The following is a 16,766-nucleotide window of genomic DNA, read 5'->3' on the forward strand; positions in this document are numbered from 1 at the left end:
GACGATACAAAAGGTTCTAGTTTATTTTATTAAGCGCTTGATTTTAATTGGCTGTTATTTTAAGTCAAAGGGACAATATGGAAATGAAACCGATGGCGTTTGTATGACGCAAAAGAAATTAATGAAAAACAAACTTATATGAAATGCAATTGTTTGTTCTTTGATGAAAAGAAATTTCTACTTGGGTTCTATTGGGTCCCTATAATACTAGTGATTACCCCATTACTATTGTATTTATACCCCTTATTAATATTGTTGTGCCCCTATTACCCCCATATTGTTATTACTATGCCCCATAGAATCCATCTATTGTTATTTTTGTGGCTTTATATTATTATTGTTAGGTTGGCTGGATTATATTGTGACTCCTTAGACTCCTAAATATAGAAAGGAGGTTTTGTCATTTGAATCATCCAAGAATTTTTCATTTATGTAATGTAAAGGAGGTTGCCCCCTCGAAGAGGCTGAATTCTAAGGCGTTGATCTATCTTTTCTTGAGCTAGTTTCATAACATTTGGTTTCATAGCTTTGGATTCTAGGGTTTCGCTGCTCCAAACAGGTCATCGTGGAATTTTCACTATAACTTTTTTTCTGTGACGTTTCAGAAATCACAACAAAAACCCATTTGAGAATAAATCGCGCTGAACCTTGGGTCCAAATTTCATAGCTTTTCCTGCTATATTGGCGGAGATATGATCTGAGGAAGTTGGTCTTTTTGCAAACTCCTGAATTACATTCCAAACAGGTGACTTGGGGAAAATCGTCATAACTTTCTCTCTAGGGATCAGATTGAAATTTCATACTAAGGGACATAAAGAGGACGGACTGTAGTTTCTTATATGCATATTTCAGATCCAAAGGTTGAAACAGTGACTCGTGGCACGTCGTACAAGTTCGCTCTATTGAACTAGTCTATAATCAAGTCACTGTGGGAGATTTCGCATAACTCTTCCTTGGAGAATCCAATTTGGGTAAGACTTATGTCATTGGAAAGAGGACACAGAGGGCTACCACAATCGCAAATTCAGAATTAGATGATTGGAAAGTACAGAGATACATCATTGGTAATATCGAGCTTCTACAAAGTGAAGAAAGGTGTGTAGATTTTCTTAAATTTTTGCTTAAGCTTGGTTTGAAAATTTATTTTGAAGGAATTCAAAGGGCATAGTAGAGCATTATTATCGGTAACTGATGCCCTGAGGAAAGAAAATGCAAACACCTAGTAAGGAACCTAAAATCTCTAGCATGACTCATGAAGAAGAGGAAGAAATGCAACATGATATATCAAAATTACAAGACCAAGTGCAACAACTGTCCCTTACACAAAAAGGAACAGAATCTAAAATGGATGGTTTAAAGAAAGGTGTAGAAGCTAAGATGGATTGTTTAAAGAAAGGCATAGAAGCTAAGATGATTGACGTGGAAGATGGATGATTTGAAGATAGATTTGAAGACAGACATGGACGAATTGAAGATAAATATGAATAAGTTGCTACAAGAAATGGGCACTAAGGGTGAAAGGGTACTAAAGGAAACTCATGATGAGAATAAAAGAAATGTTAATCATGATTACATAGACGCTAATTTTGGATCAAAGACTCACCATATTCCAAAAATCGATATGAGGAAGTTTGATGGCAAGGATCCTGCCACATGGATATTACAGATGGAGCAATTCTTCGATCTCAATAATGTGCAAAACACACAAAAGGTACGTATGGCAACTTTATATTTGGAACCAAATCAGTTTGTATGGTATCAATGGCTTTACTCTCATAAACAATTTATCACTTGGGCAATTTTTATGGAAGAATTGATAGCACATTATGAGGATACAAAAAGCAACACTTTTTTTAGCCAATTGATAAGTCTCAAACAAAAGGGTTCAATAATGGAGCACATTGAGGAGTTTCAAAAATTGAACATAAGGGTAAAAGATATTCCAGAGGAGCATAGGATTGATGTGTTCATGGGATCTTTAAAGGATAATATCCAACATGATGTTCGCCTTTGGGAACCTGATTCATTAGAGAAGGCATTCAGGTTAGCAAGAAAAATGGAAAGCAAAATTATGGCAACCAGGAAGCATACCACTCACAACTATAAAGACGGAAGTTTTTTTGCCCCTAGTCTTCCACAACCTATAAGGTTGACACCACAACAATTGGAAGAAAAAAGAGCAAAAGGGCTTTGTTACAATTGTGATAGCAAATACACTAAAGGTCATAAGTGTGCTGAGAAGAAATTATTCTACATAGATTGTGAAGAGGAAGAAGAAAAGGAGCAAGAAAGGTCAAAAGAAGAGGATATACTCCAGGAACAAAGCCTAGATGAAGAACAAATAAATCCGACCATATCTTGTAATGCATTGGCAGGAATTACCACTCCTCAAACCATCAAGATAGAAGGACAAATCAAGAAGAAAAAGGTAATAGTTTTGATTGATTCAGGAAGCACCCACAATTTTATTCATTGTAAGGTAGCAAAAGAATTGAATTGCTTCCTATATCCAGCACCAGAGTGTCAAGTGATGATTGCAAATGGAGGAACAATAAATTGCTCTGGAAAGTGCCATAATATCAAGCTATCCATGGGAGAATATGTATTGACTAGCCCAATGCTTTCCATTCCAATGGGAGGTGTTGATGTTGTACTAGGAGTCCAATGGCTACAATACCTGGGTACAATAGCTTTTAATTTTCAAGAACTTTTCATGAAATTTTCTATGGAAGGAAAGGAAGTTGAATTAAGGGGTATTGCAGGGAAACCAGGAAAGATAATCAGCTCTAATGGTATGACAAAGCTTCTAAAAAAGGAGCAAAGAGGTGTAATTGCACAATTATTCTCGCTAGATGTTTCCACATCGGAATCATCTATTTCTCCAGATCTCCAAAATGTCCTGGACAATCATTCCAAGGTATTTGAGACTCCCAAAGGTCTCCCACCTATGCGTGATCATGATCATGCTATTCATCTGATTCCAGGAAGTGTTCCTCCAAACATCAGGCCGTACAGATATCCCTATGTCCAAAAGAGTGAAATTGAACGTATGGTTGCAGAAATGCTAGAGGCTGGTATAATTCAACCGAGTCAAAGTTCTTTCTCTGCTCCAGTAGTATTGGTGCACAAGAAGGATGGATCATGGCGCATGTGTCCGGATTATAGGGAGCTCAACAAGCTCACTATTAAAGATAAGTTCCCCATTCCTGTCATTGATGAATTACTGGATGAATTGCATGGATCAATTTACTTCACCAAGTTGGATCTTCGTTCAGGATATCATCAAATCAGAATGAAGATTGAAGACATTCTGAAAACAACATTTAGAACTCATGAGGGTCATTATGAATTTTTGGTCATGCCTTTTGGCCTTACCAATGCACCTTCAACATTTCAAGGTTTGATGAATTCAATTTTCAAACCATTCCTTAGAAAATTTGTGTTAGTATTTTTTGATGATATACTAATCTACAGCAAGTCTTGGAAGGATCATGTTGAACATGTTGACAGGGTGCTACAACTATTGAAGGAGAAACAATTATATGCAAAAAGATCCAAATGTTTCTTTGGAGTCCAGGAGGTGGAATATTTGGGTCATATTGTATCTCATGAAGGAGTTAAGGTAGACCCTAGAAAAATTAAAGCCATTAAGGAATGGAAAATCCCCACATCCATAAAGCATCTGCGAGGATTTCTTGGGTTGACAGGGTATTATCGCAAGTTTGTTAAGAATTATGGGAGAATAGCAGCACCTCTAACAACATTATTGAAGAAAGATGCATTTTCATGGACTCCGAAAGCAAAAAAGGCCTTTGAACATCTTAAAAAGGCAATGTGCCAAGCACCAGTCTTAGCTACACCGGACTTCACAAAAACCTTTATTGTGGAATGTGATGCTTCAGGAAATGGAATTGGTGCTGTTCTAATGCAAGATGAAAGACCCATTGCTTTTGAAAGTCGTCCAATCAAGGGAAAGTTTTTAAGAAAAGCTATTTATGAGAAGAAAATGTTGGCAATACTCCATGCACTTAAGAAATGGCGACCCTACCTAATGGGAAGACACTTCAAGGTAAAAACGGATCATGATAGCCTTAAATACTTTTTAGAACAAAAATTATCCTCTGAAGAGCAACAAAAGTGGGTCACAAAGATGTTGGGTTATGACTTTGAAATCATCTACAAAAAAGGGAAGCAAAATGTGGTGGCAGATGCACTCTCAAGAAAGGATGAGGATGTGGAAGCATTGTTGTGCGCCATTTCTATTATCCAACCAGATTGGATAAACGAAGCAAGGGAGGAATGGAAGAATGACGAAGAAGTGTGGGCACTTATTCGAAAGTTACAACAAGATTCCGATACGTCTGATACATTTAGCTGGAAAAATGATTCGTTATGGTACAAAGATCGCTTATACCTCTGTAAGAATTCCCAGCTAAAACAAAATATTCTTATGGAATTGCACACTTCTCCCTTAGGAGGGCACTCAGGATTTTTAAAAACTTACCACAGGGTTAAGAAGGAATTTTTTTGGGATGGCCTTAAATCAAATATTCAAAATTTTGTGGCGGAATGTTTGGTTTGCCAACAAAATAAAGTTGAAACAATTAAGACACCGGGTCTATTACAACCTTTATCCATTCCAAGCCAACATTGGGAGGAGGTTTCAATGGATTTTATCACAGGTTTACCCAAGTCTGAGGGAAAGAGTGTCATCATGGTGGTAGTTGACAGACTTACCAAGTATGCACACTTTTGTGCATTATCACATCCATTTAAAGCCAGTATAGTTTCTACTGCATTTATGGAAACAATTCAAAAGCTACATGGAAACCCAAAGATTATTGTAAGTGACAGAGATCCCATTTTCACTGGAAATTTTTGGACAGAATTATTTTCTTGTCTTGGTACTCAGTTAGCTCATAGCTCATCTTATCATCCTCAATCTGATGGGAAAACTGAGATAGTAAACAAATGTTGGAAGAATATCTTCGTTGCTTTGTATCTGATAAACAGACACAATGGGTCAAATGGTTGCCTCTGGCTGAATGGTGGTATAACACTTCCTTCCATACAACAACAAAAATGACCCCATTTATGGCACTTTATGGGTATCAACCACCATCCATCACATCATATTTAAGAGAAAATTCTAAGGTTCAGGCAGTGGAACATCACATCGAACATCAAAACAAGTCCTCCAACTCTTAAAGGATAACCTCGTGTTGGCACAGAATAGAATGAAACAACAGGCAGATCAACATCGCAGTGAAAGAAGTTTTGATGTAGGTGATTGGGTATTCCTACGGCTACAACCATATAAGAAAATGTCCCTCAAGCAAGCTAAGAAGGATAATAAATTATCACCAAAGTATTATGGTCCGTACAAGGTGTTGCAAAAGATTGGTACTATGGCATACAAATTGGAGCTTCCTGCAGCTTCTCGATTGCACCTAGTTTTCCATGTTTCATGTTTAAAGAAGGTTATAGGTGACAAGCTCCTAGTTCAAACAATATTGCAAGAACTTGACGAGGAAGTAAAAATTATATTGGGACCGGAAGCCGTCACAGAAACAAGAACTCGACAGCTAAAAAATCATTCAATTTCAGAGTATCTTATCAAGTGGAAGAACTTATCTGCTGAAGATTCCACATGGGAGGATGAGAATTTTATGCAGAAGTATCCAGAACTACTCAAGCGTTGAGGACAACACTTTTTTTAAGGAGAGTGGCATGTTGGGTCCCTATAATACTAGTGATTACCCCATTACTATTGTAGTTATACCCCTTATTAATATTGGTGTGCCCCTATTGCCCCCATATTGTTATTACTGTGCCCCATAGAATCCCTCTATTGTTATTTTTGTGGATTTATATTATTATTGTTAGGTCATCTGGATTATATTGTGACTCCTTAGACTCCTATATATAGAAAGGAGGTTTTGTCATTTGAATCATCCAAGAATTGTTCATTTATGTAATGTAAAGGAGGTTGCCCCCTCGAAGAGGCTGAATTATAAGGCTTTGATCTATCTTTTCTATCTTTTCTTGAGCTGGTTTCATAACAGGTTCTAAGAAACTTCTATAAAACAAAAACATTTTTCTTTTCTTTTCTTATAGCACACTTCATACTCACAAAAACTAAAAAGACTATTGATGCTTTAATAATGAAAATCTACCCTAATGCAAGGTGTACATTAGAATGCAAGATCCTAGATTACTCTAAAGAGAATGAAAGCAATTGTTAATAAGCCAACTTAAGTGTTTGAAAATATATGAATTTAGAATACAAAATCTTCTCCAAACAAGAAGGACTAATCAAAAAGATCACAAATCACTCTAAAAAAATCAAAAGAAACCAAAATCAAACTAAGCAAAAGAAAAAAAAAACAATGTTTTTTTAAAACTTTCCTTTTTCAAGAAGCAATGAAAACAACTTTTCAAAAGCTCTCAAAATGCCACCAAAGACTCAAAGACTGAAAGAAAAGCACAAGGAAACTTTGTAAGTTACCAATTTGACATGAATGAAAACTTGAACAAAAAAGGGCTTCAACTTGCACTAAACAATCCAAAAGCAGCAAAAGAGCTTTGAGAAACTGACCAAGGAGTCAGGAAAGAAACACTTTCAAATTCTTCAAATGGAAACTTTCAAAAAGCAAGAAAAGGTGTAAGGCCATGAATTGATAGAAAGCAAAGAAAGTAGACCAATAATCAAGTTTGACACAAAGATTGAAACAATCTGTTGTTCCAGAAGAATAGAACAATCAAGAACCTTGATAAGAATCCTTGTGTGTTCAAACACAAATCATAAAACTCACTCAAAAGCAAACTTAGGCCAAAAACTTTTCAAAGCAGAAGAGAATTCAAAACAGTAAGCTCACTGAATAATTAAATTCTAAAGACATAAACTGACCACTCAAAAACCAAACAAACCATGAAACAAATCTTTTTGGGCAAAAATATTTAAAAAAAACATATAAAAAATTGTATACGCAACTATGTTCAAGCATAGAGGCATGCACACACTCTTATGACAAAGGAAACTCGCATATACGCAGGTTCACTTTACAGAAACTAGCGTCTGTACGCTACTGTAAACAGACAAAAGTGCGTATACTAAGTTTTCCAAGAAAAATAAAAAAAACAAGGCTAGATCAACAAGATCATACTTGAGGTCTGAGATCCTACAGGATGAAACAATACTGTCACAACAAGCAAACCAAGAATTGAGCCCTGATTGACACAGAACAACCCAAACTAGGAATAACAAGATTGTTATCCCCAGTGGAGTTGCCAATTCTGAAACGGGCATAAGTACCCTAGGGTTTTGGGTTGGAACGCCAACAAAGTAAAAGCAATCTACAGTAAGAAACACGCATACAACTCAGGAAACATGCTTAAATAAACAAACTATGTGATAACAATCATACCTGGATGTCCTTCGTTTGGGTAGTTCCAGCAGGGTTCAAACCCTCTACAACAACTGATGATCTTTGAATCTGCAAATCAACCAATTTGAACATACATAGCAGCATATAGATAAAGCATTTTAATGAAATCAACTTTATATCATATAAGCAAATGGTTAGTTATACATCAAAATAATCATTCATACATGAATTACAACAACAACATCTGATGCATAAACAAAGTCAATCTCAGGAACAAGACAATGTTTCTTTTTATTGTAGAAAGCTATAACAGATACGGAAAGAGTTCACCTGAGTCTTCTTCTTCCAGCTCCAAGCAGAACCGTCCTCCAGATCCATCCAGTCCCAGTCTTCAACAGCCTCCTTCCATAACCAATACCATGATAGCTCAGGCAAGTGGGAGAATATCAACACTCAAGGAAACAATGGTTTCCTGAACTTGGGGAAGTGCTTGAAGCATAGGGATACTTCAGACTTAGTCAGGGGATAATCTCAGTATAGTAATTCTATCTCTTCTCTCCTCCTTAAGGCCTTCCCGTAGAAGTCTATTTATACTTCTCCCAATTAGCTTTTTAGTTGGGAAACAGTTGGGCCATGGGCACTAGGAGGTAATCAACAGGTTAAACCTGTGAACTCTACCCATAGTTAAGGAAATTTAATTTTTTTAAGTGTTTTAACACATATATGCGGGTTGGGTATTGATTAACCCGCATGTACACGCTTTTATCACAAGGAAAAGTAGCGTACAGGGAGTAAAACACTGTTTTAAAAATATTTGGACCAATTCTGGACGGAGGGGTTGCCCTAGGCCATAAACCAAGCATCACAAATACCAAGGGTGATATTTGGAGCTATAACCCTCATAATCCTTCCCTTTAGCCGAATTTTTTTTTGGTCATCTTTGAGAATTTCTAACTATTATCTTAAACTCCTACCCTCTTCATCAACAAAATTTTATATTAATCCTTAACTCCTGGTATTATTTTATTAGCATCTTATTTGATGTTAATCCTTGTCCCATCTTATTTCTTAGCCTCTTTATTTTACGTTTAACCCTTATCATCGTATTCGAGTTTAAACTTTCTTCATCATCTTATTTTATAGTAATCCTAGCTTCATTATATTAATTTTATTTGGATATTAATTCTTAACATCTTATTAATCCTTAACTCAATTTATTAATTTATTCCTTAACTCCTTTAATTTGTTTGTCTCTTATTTGTCATTAATCCCTGTCTCCTTTTAATTCTTTAATTCTTTAATTCTTAGCCTCTTTAACCTCCTAACCATATTGTTGAACCAATCCCCCATTCACCTTATGTGGATCCAATCTGTCCTATTAACATATTTATTTATTTAATTATTTTCATAATAAAAAATATTTTGACTTTTAATTCTAAATTAATTTTTATATTAACATTTGAGATTTTTCAATTAAACATTAAATGAATAATCTTATTTCTAATTTCTCTATGTTCAAAAATTTCCAAATCTTTATCAGTATTAATTTGTTGAAATATATACTAGCTAGACATCATGGTTTCAAAAGGGTAATTAGTCAAATATTATTTATTCAAATCAAAATTATGATCGTTAATCCAACATTCAAAGATCTTCCTATAAAAAAGGCTTTCTAGCACTCGTTAGCACATGAAGCTTTGTGTGGTCCTTGATGATGGCTGGAGTCACCATTCAAAATGTTGGACATATCACATATATTACACAGTTTCATTCCAGAATTTTATAACAATATGATTAACTGTGGAAGTCTCCATTCACTCATCTTAGATTAATTTAAGTTTGTATATTGAGATAGGTATTGTGAAGTTAGTTGTAATACTAAAACTTTTTTTCCTACTTTTATCAACTCACAAAAAGAAAGAAGGGCCACAAGAAATTGTGATAGTAATGTATGTCTACTACTATAGTTACAATATAACATATATTTATGATGTTGGGATATGCCCTTTCAATAAAAATTATGATGAGTAAAATATTTTCACGGCCTCTTTGTTAATATCATTCAACAAATTCTATATTATCATTACTTTTTTGTTTTTTTCATGTTATAAATATCCATTATTAGTTTTATTGTATGACACATTGACACATTTTGTAGGCATAACATGTTAGTACATTAGTATATAGGATAAGCTTAGTTCAACATGAAATAATTATATCCTTCTAGGAATTATGGAACCAAATCTTTTCTTAGGTGTCAATGATTTTTTTAACTTTTTTGAAATGGATTTCTATGTCTTTCTCCCACTTCATCATGTAATTGTTCATTTGTAACCTGTTTGTATTTATTAACCAGGCAATCCACTTTCACTGACATAGCTATGTCCTCGTCAACTACTTATATGCAATCTATGTTATGATAATATGTATTTTATTTTTATAATTTGTAATTGGCGTTTGATGATTTTCTTCAAGATATATCTTTCTATGGTGGAGCATTCTTTTTTCTAATCTCCTAAACAAAACTAGATTTCACTACTCATATAGATTTTGACAATTTTCCCTATGCAATTTCTGGTATGATGATATCAAGGGCCATTGTGGATAGGGATAGGAAGTGTAGCAATGTTGTTTCAAATAATATTCTTATAGCACATTGAAAGCTTTAATTAGGAAGTTGACTAAAAATATTTTCTGTTTAATCACATATTTAAGGAACATGATTTAGGAGTAGTTGCGTTTGGATTTTCCATATTGAACTTTTTGACAACCCAAGCATGGTTTGATGTAAAATCCATTTTGGGAAAATTTCCCTTAGGGTTGAAAAAAGCACATGAAAAAATTGTATACTATACCAGTATGACAATATTTCTAAGTTTCTTCAATTTTTCAAACAAAGATGATATTGAATGCACACACTGTAAACAAACTAGTTGATTTCACCAACAACAATACAAGTAAAGCCAATTCAATAGTACATAGCATGCTACAAATCCACAATCTTTCCAATAACACATTGTAGTTTTAGACTCACAACTAATGAAATATCCATATAGATGTCATAATAATTGGCCTTCCTCAAAATCAAATTTGTGTCAATCAAAATGATTTTCGTACAAACAACAATTTGGCAGCATATAAATGTGATCTCTCTTCAAAGTTGTTAGAAGCAAAGTAGATAGGTATCCTATTTTAAAAATATGAAATGCAGTAATTTTAGAGTATATGTTATCTTAAAAAATCTAAAAATTGTAGTTGATATGAAATTTTGGCATACAAAAATATGGTCCATCATTTAAATTGGAATTCAACATGTTTGAAACTAAATCGTTGTTAGTAGTCATACTCATGAATAATTGGTACATGTTTCCTTATTATTAAAATTTATTTTTTAAATATCAGGTTGGAGGGTAGATCACAAGTTGTTGAAGGTGAGTTAGTGAGGCTAGGTGAGAAATTGGTGCAGAATTCTGAAGGAACCTGTGTTATTGCATTGGAACTTTGTCGAGAATTTGAAGATAAATTTCTCCATCATATTGACTCATGAGAGGTATGTTACATTCCTTTCATTTAAAAGGGAAAATGTTTTTGAATAAATTAGTTTGTTAATTTTTTTAGCATTTTTTAAAATAAATAAACATGCTCAATCCTAGTTTATGCTTCATCTATTCAAAGGAAAACTACTTCCTTTTACTAGCACACTATTTGACTTCCGGATGGTAATCCTGAATCTTCTTCTTTGCATCCTACATATTTCGGGATTTTAGATGCTTTTGTGTAATTTATGTTGGCTATACTTTCTAGTCCCATTGATCAACTTTGTTGTCATCCATTGGACATCAACAAAATTATCTTATCTTATTACCATTTTCACATAAAGTCTTAATGAGTAGCTTATGTTTTACCTTAGTATAATTTTTAATCCATACATTGAATTAAAGGTTGTGCAATATATAAGTGTCTATTTTGTTTTGGTACAATTTATTTGTGAAAAAGGATGTTCTTGTACAATTGCAATGATCTTGTAACCAAAATGAACACACTATACCAATTATTGATAAGAAGTGAAATCATAACAATGAAGAACAAACGGTTGGGGCCATTTGCACATCTAGTGTTGGAATGCATCTACAATTCTTAAAAGATGAAGGAACACATCTCCATGTATTAATACTCAAATTAGTAATATGTTAGATGTGTGAAATCCCACTTGTTAGCAGAGTTTAACACTAAAGTGTGAAACAAAATCTCTAATTTCTTTTTTCATTAAGCAATTAAGTTTTTATAGCTTTACATCAAGAAAAGTAACTCAACAAACTAGGAGAGAAAATCTCAACAAGATCCTAAAAATTAGCAATGAAGCACAATAATAGAGATAGATAGATATAAGATCTCAACTAATCCATGAGAATAGGAAACCAAAACGCTTTGTTGCATCAATCCACAATGATACCATCCCACCAAAATAATAATGAGAAATACATATGCTAAAAACTAAGAATTAGAATCTCTATCATTTCTCTCCACAATAGAAGCATTGGTATCTAATGCTTTTAGGAGAGAGGGAAAATGTTGCATTTGGTGTTGGGAAATCTAATGACCCTCATCTACAACTAGTGGAACCTAAAAATCTAAAACAATATCGATAGGATCATTGATTAGGATCTTTGTGTCCAATGTTGACTCATGACATTTGTTGATGACATTATGGATGCTCATTTGATCCAAACACAAAAATGCCAATGGAAATCATTGTTATCTTCAAGGGAAGCTTAGGGTGATGAATGATAGAAAATCAGCTTGTAACTTGTGAACCAATGAGAAGAGGCCACCAAATCTAAACTTTAAAGTAAGGAAATATTTATGTAATAGGCGAGAAACTCTAAAGTTTGTAGAATTTCCTCTAAGGTGGTGTCTTGTGGAAATTGAGGGTGATACAAAGAAAATGATGGAGGAGGTTTACAAGAATCCTTTAAAATTGTTTATTGAACCTTGGATTGCAATTGTAGAACATAATGATGTTGTGGATAGGGTTGTTGGATAAAAGTGAAAGAATGCTTTTAAGCTTTAGGATTAGCTTGTGTTTGATGTTATATATATTATCTATATGGAATAGGCAAGTGTTGTTTAATGCATCATATTAGGCACGGGTTGATTTAAGCTCCTATTGGTGAGCTGGAAGAAACAATAGATTGTTTATTTCTTATTTTGTAGTAGGTGTGTAATAGATGCAAACATGATCATCTCGTGTTGTTGAATTAGATTCCTTTATATATAATGAATCTCAGTTGTCTTGTTTTTCTAAGAGAAGCGAGCTTCTCTATAGCTCAAGTGGGGGGGAATTATACAACGCTTAGAGAGAAAAAAACAAAAATAATATTTGACATCAACTTCAAGTAAACAAAAGGAAAATTTATAAAAATTGGATCTCCAAGGTGGTTTTCATGCCCCCTCCAAATTTGGAATAGGTATAATCCAAGCCTTCCCCAATCTAGATTAACTACTACCAAATAGATTAATAATTTAAACGACCATCCATTTATCACTATAGTCAGTCTCACAGACCTAGGGTTTTGGGAATGTAACTAGACGTACCCTTGCCACTGGGCTACTCTACCATTCTACCAAGTCCATTTAATGAATAGTAGAGCTACATGCCCAAGAAGAAACTTTGTTTGGAATGTTGAGGCGGGGACAACAAATGGATTCTTTCCTTCAACTTGGTAGGTTGATTGGAATGTATGGTGTACTTTTCTGTGAAACCTACATGCAATTCCAATGATTTAATGATTCCTTTTACAATGATCTTAGTCCTCCATATGGGTTAATTGATTGGCTCCCTTTCTAAGTGAACTGATCAGTTCAAGGTGTAGTGTACACAATATTATATGGTCCTTGATCTAACCACTTGGAATCATGTAATGAGAGCCCCAAATTTCTACCAATGAATACAAGCGATCTGATCTTTGTTTCCTTGCACCTCTAACACCACAATCCAAAAGATTCACTTAAATATGGATATTTAGGTTGATTTGTTTGAAGCCAATTATATTAATGGCCAACATTGGTAGTGGTAGAGGTATTGTTGGTATTAGCACCAATCAAACCAAAAGACAATCTCATGTTTTCTATTTTAGATCTATATCACCACACTCCAAAAGATTCACTTAAATCTGGGCACCTTTCTTGCTCTATTTTAAGCCTGTCAGCCAAAGTTTCAACCCAATCACTAGAAGGTGATGTCGAAACCAAGGAAATGAGCACAGATTCTATTCTTTGACAGAGATCATTATCCATTTCGTAAGGAATTTTATCATAAAATTTTGTAGGTAGAGTTGTGATTTTGTCTCCCTTATAAATAGTAACCAAAGTTTCATCAGATGTGTTTAAATGGCACTGAAAGGGTTACATTTCCATACCCAACTGCCTCCAAAACCTTTCTTGTAACTTCAATCATCTTCAATTTTGTTTCCCAAAGGCATGACCTTAATATTATATCCTTAATTGTATAAATAAATTTCAAGCTTTTATCCACTTGCTTACAAATTCAGTTAAAAGATCCATCTTAGTTCAAATCTGACACAACCATAAGAAGTTAGCCAAAATTATTAAAATGTAATTTTGGTGGTCTTCTAGGACATTTTCTGTATGAGATAACAAGGAAGCCATTTTATTTTCGAAAATTGCAAACAACTCTCATAGATGTTTTTTTACTTCATATTTGACATCGTCATCTATTCTAAGTAGTGGTACATCATCATATTCAACAAGCATATACTCTACCTTCTCTTGTGCAAAAGCTTTTAGTTCGTATAGAGAAGCAGGTAAATGAGAATGTTTTATGTCAACTTGAATTGTAGCATGTGTGGCAGAGAGAAACACATTTCTTACCACTTTTGAGTCAACTAATTAAAGTCTAGCAAGGATGGGAATGAATTTTGAACCTAGCTATGTAAGGGTTGTTATAAATTATTCCTCTTCATGTTCTTCCCAGGGAATTGTCTCTAAATATTGAACACACCTTGAAATAATTCAATCAGTACCAAGTTTGGTGGTTGCTTTCAAAATTCCAAGAGTCATTTTTACATGCAACCATAAACTTATAACTAGATTGTTGTGCACATAAAAAATCCTTAAAATGATCAAATGATGATCATATTTAGATTCACAGTAGTAAACTTCTACATAATTCTAGAAATTGGCATATGGGCTAGTCATCTGAAAGATGCTCCGCAAAATATTTGCTCTATTTTACTAAATTTTCTAAATGGAATAAAAACCAGTCTTATCTGCCATCACTTGTCCTTAATCTCACAATTACATCACTGTTGGAATGATCCCCAGTTTTTTTTCAATGCAATATTCTCTTTTTTCATGGGAAAATGAAATCCATTCAAGATTCATACTAAACAAAAATAGTAACTTGAGGGGAAGCTGACACACTCCATCCTCATCCAATGGAAAGGTATCTCTTTAAATATATTGTCCCAAAGTAAACAAGTATAATCATTATCACACCAACGCTCTTGCCTCTAAATTTTTCCTCAATCAACCCTTCATTCCTTTGTTCACAAGAGGTCCAGTAAGAATCTGCCCAAGGAAAAAAATATAAGTAACTTGAAAGAAAATTAAAATGTTGTTTGTGATCTATGACCTTCTGTACAAGTGTATCATTCAAAGTGCGTGAATGGTATGGCAACATCAGTGTAGAGTATTGAATTTCATGTGAGATGAGAGAAACCTTCGTAGTTTTCAGTACATTAAAAGTGAATGTGAGCCATAATGGCAAGCCTCATAAGTAAATTCCAACTGAGAAATTAATGTATAATGGAAAACCTCATTATAATAAACTCTAGGTGACCAATTAATGATAGTAATCTACAACTAGAGACCCAGAGCATAGCAATATGGTAATGGGCGCCAAAATTTGGTGGAGGTGGCTCTCAAATCCCAGCACTCCTTGGGCCTCCCTATGGACAACGAAATATGCGAACAATACCCCCATAGAGGATAGAATCAGAATGTCAGAAGTAAGTAGAGGTTCAGTCATCTGGAACTCAACCATTCAACACCGAAATCTAATACAAAAGCATAGCTTCTGGGATGTGAAGAATGGAAACACAGCACGGTTTTGGGAAGACTCATGGTAGCAGCTTCCAAAACTCAGAGACACTCTCTCCAACTTTCCAGACCAAGATATAAATCAATTCAACAAGGTGAGTCAATTTTGGGACTCATCCTCCACACAAGAATACAGAAAATGGAAAACAGCCAGTCAAATTATACTGCACAGCACGGAGCAAATTCAACTCTCTCTTTCCTCAAAACTTCAAAAACGACAAATCCTCTCCTCGGCAAGAATGGATATTCTCAGATGGGGATACGAGGAGAAAGGCATTTTCACCACCAGGGAAGCATACAAAGTAATTATCAAGGACAGGATAATCAAAGATAATTTATGGGATAAGATCTGGAATTCATCTAACTGGCCGAAGGTGTCTACTTTTCTGTGGCTTTTGTCTCATAACAAGATTCTCACATGGGACAACCTCAGAAAAAGGAATTTCTCTGGGCCCTCCATGTGTCCTAACTGCAAACAGGCAGAGGAATCAGCATTACATCTAATGCAAACCTGTCAGCTAGGAAGGAAATTGTGGGAAAAGGTTACATTCCGGTGTCAAAAAGAAGGCAGAGTGCATGGGGACATTAAAGGCACTCTTCGCACTTGGAGCCAAGAGCCATATCAAAGCAAACTCTTAAATACACTGTGGCAGCTTATCCCTGGTTTACTAATGTGGAATATCTGGAAAGAGAGAAACAGAAGAATCTTCAAAAATCAATCACTGTCTATTGAGCAGATATGGACCGGATTACACCAAAATATTAAAGAAACCCTGTCTATCAAAGCCTGGTCCCAAGAAGATTTCCCATCAATCCCGCAGGAACAAACTATCTGGGACAACTGGAAGATTCACTTAGATCATCCGCTCTCTTCTATTGACAATTCCACCAGGTATCACAATCCTCCAACAAGTTGGACTCCGCCGCCAATAAACATGTTTCAACTTAACTTTGACGGAGCTTCGAGGGGTAATCCTGGGAAAGCAGGATTTGGCAGAGCCTTCAGAAACCATCAGGGCACTCCCCTTCTAACATTTTTTGGCTCAAAAGGCTGGAACACCAATAATGCAGCGGAATTGGAAGGATTATGGAGAGGGCTTAATCTTGCTCAAGACAGAGGTTTTTTTCCTCTGATTGTTGAAGGGGACTCACAAATTATCATAGATATGGCCTCAAAGCTTATGCAAGGATCCCCCATTCATAAAGTCAGCAGCAGCTGGAGAATGGCTCCAAGACTTGAGCTTCTAAACCAATGGC

At 34.9% G+C, this 16,766-nt stretch overlaps 1 pseudogene; it reads right to left on the bottom strand.

Moving 5' to 3' along the window:
- Window positions 1-13,439: 13,439 nt before the first annotated feature.
- Window positions 13,440-14,764, bottom strand: LOC149214074 (BTB/POZ domain-containing protein At3g05675 pseudogene; annotated as a pseudogene).
- Window positions 14,765-16,766: the final 2,002 nt, after the last annotated feature.

Source organism: Pinus tabuliformis, chromosome 1_1, assembly GCF_031772625.1.
Source record: "Pinus tabuliformis cultivar Carrire ecotype Pingquan chromosome 1_1, CPIR1, whole genome shotgun sequence".
Taxonomy (NCBI): domain Eukaryota; kingdom Viridiplantae; phylum Streptophyta; class Pinopsida; order Pinales; family Pinaceae; genus Pinus; species Pinus tabuliformis.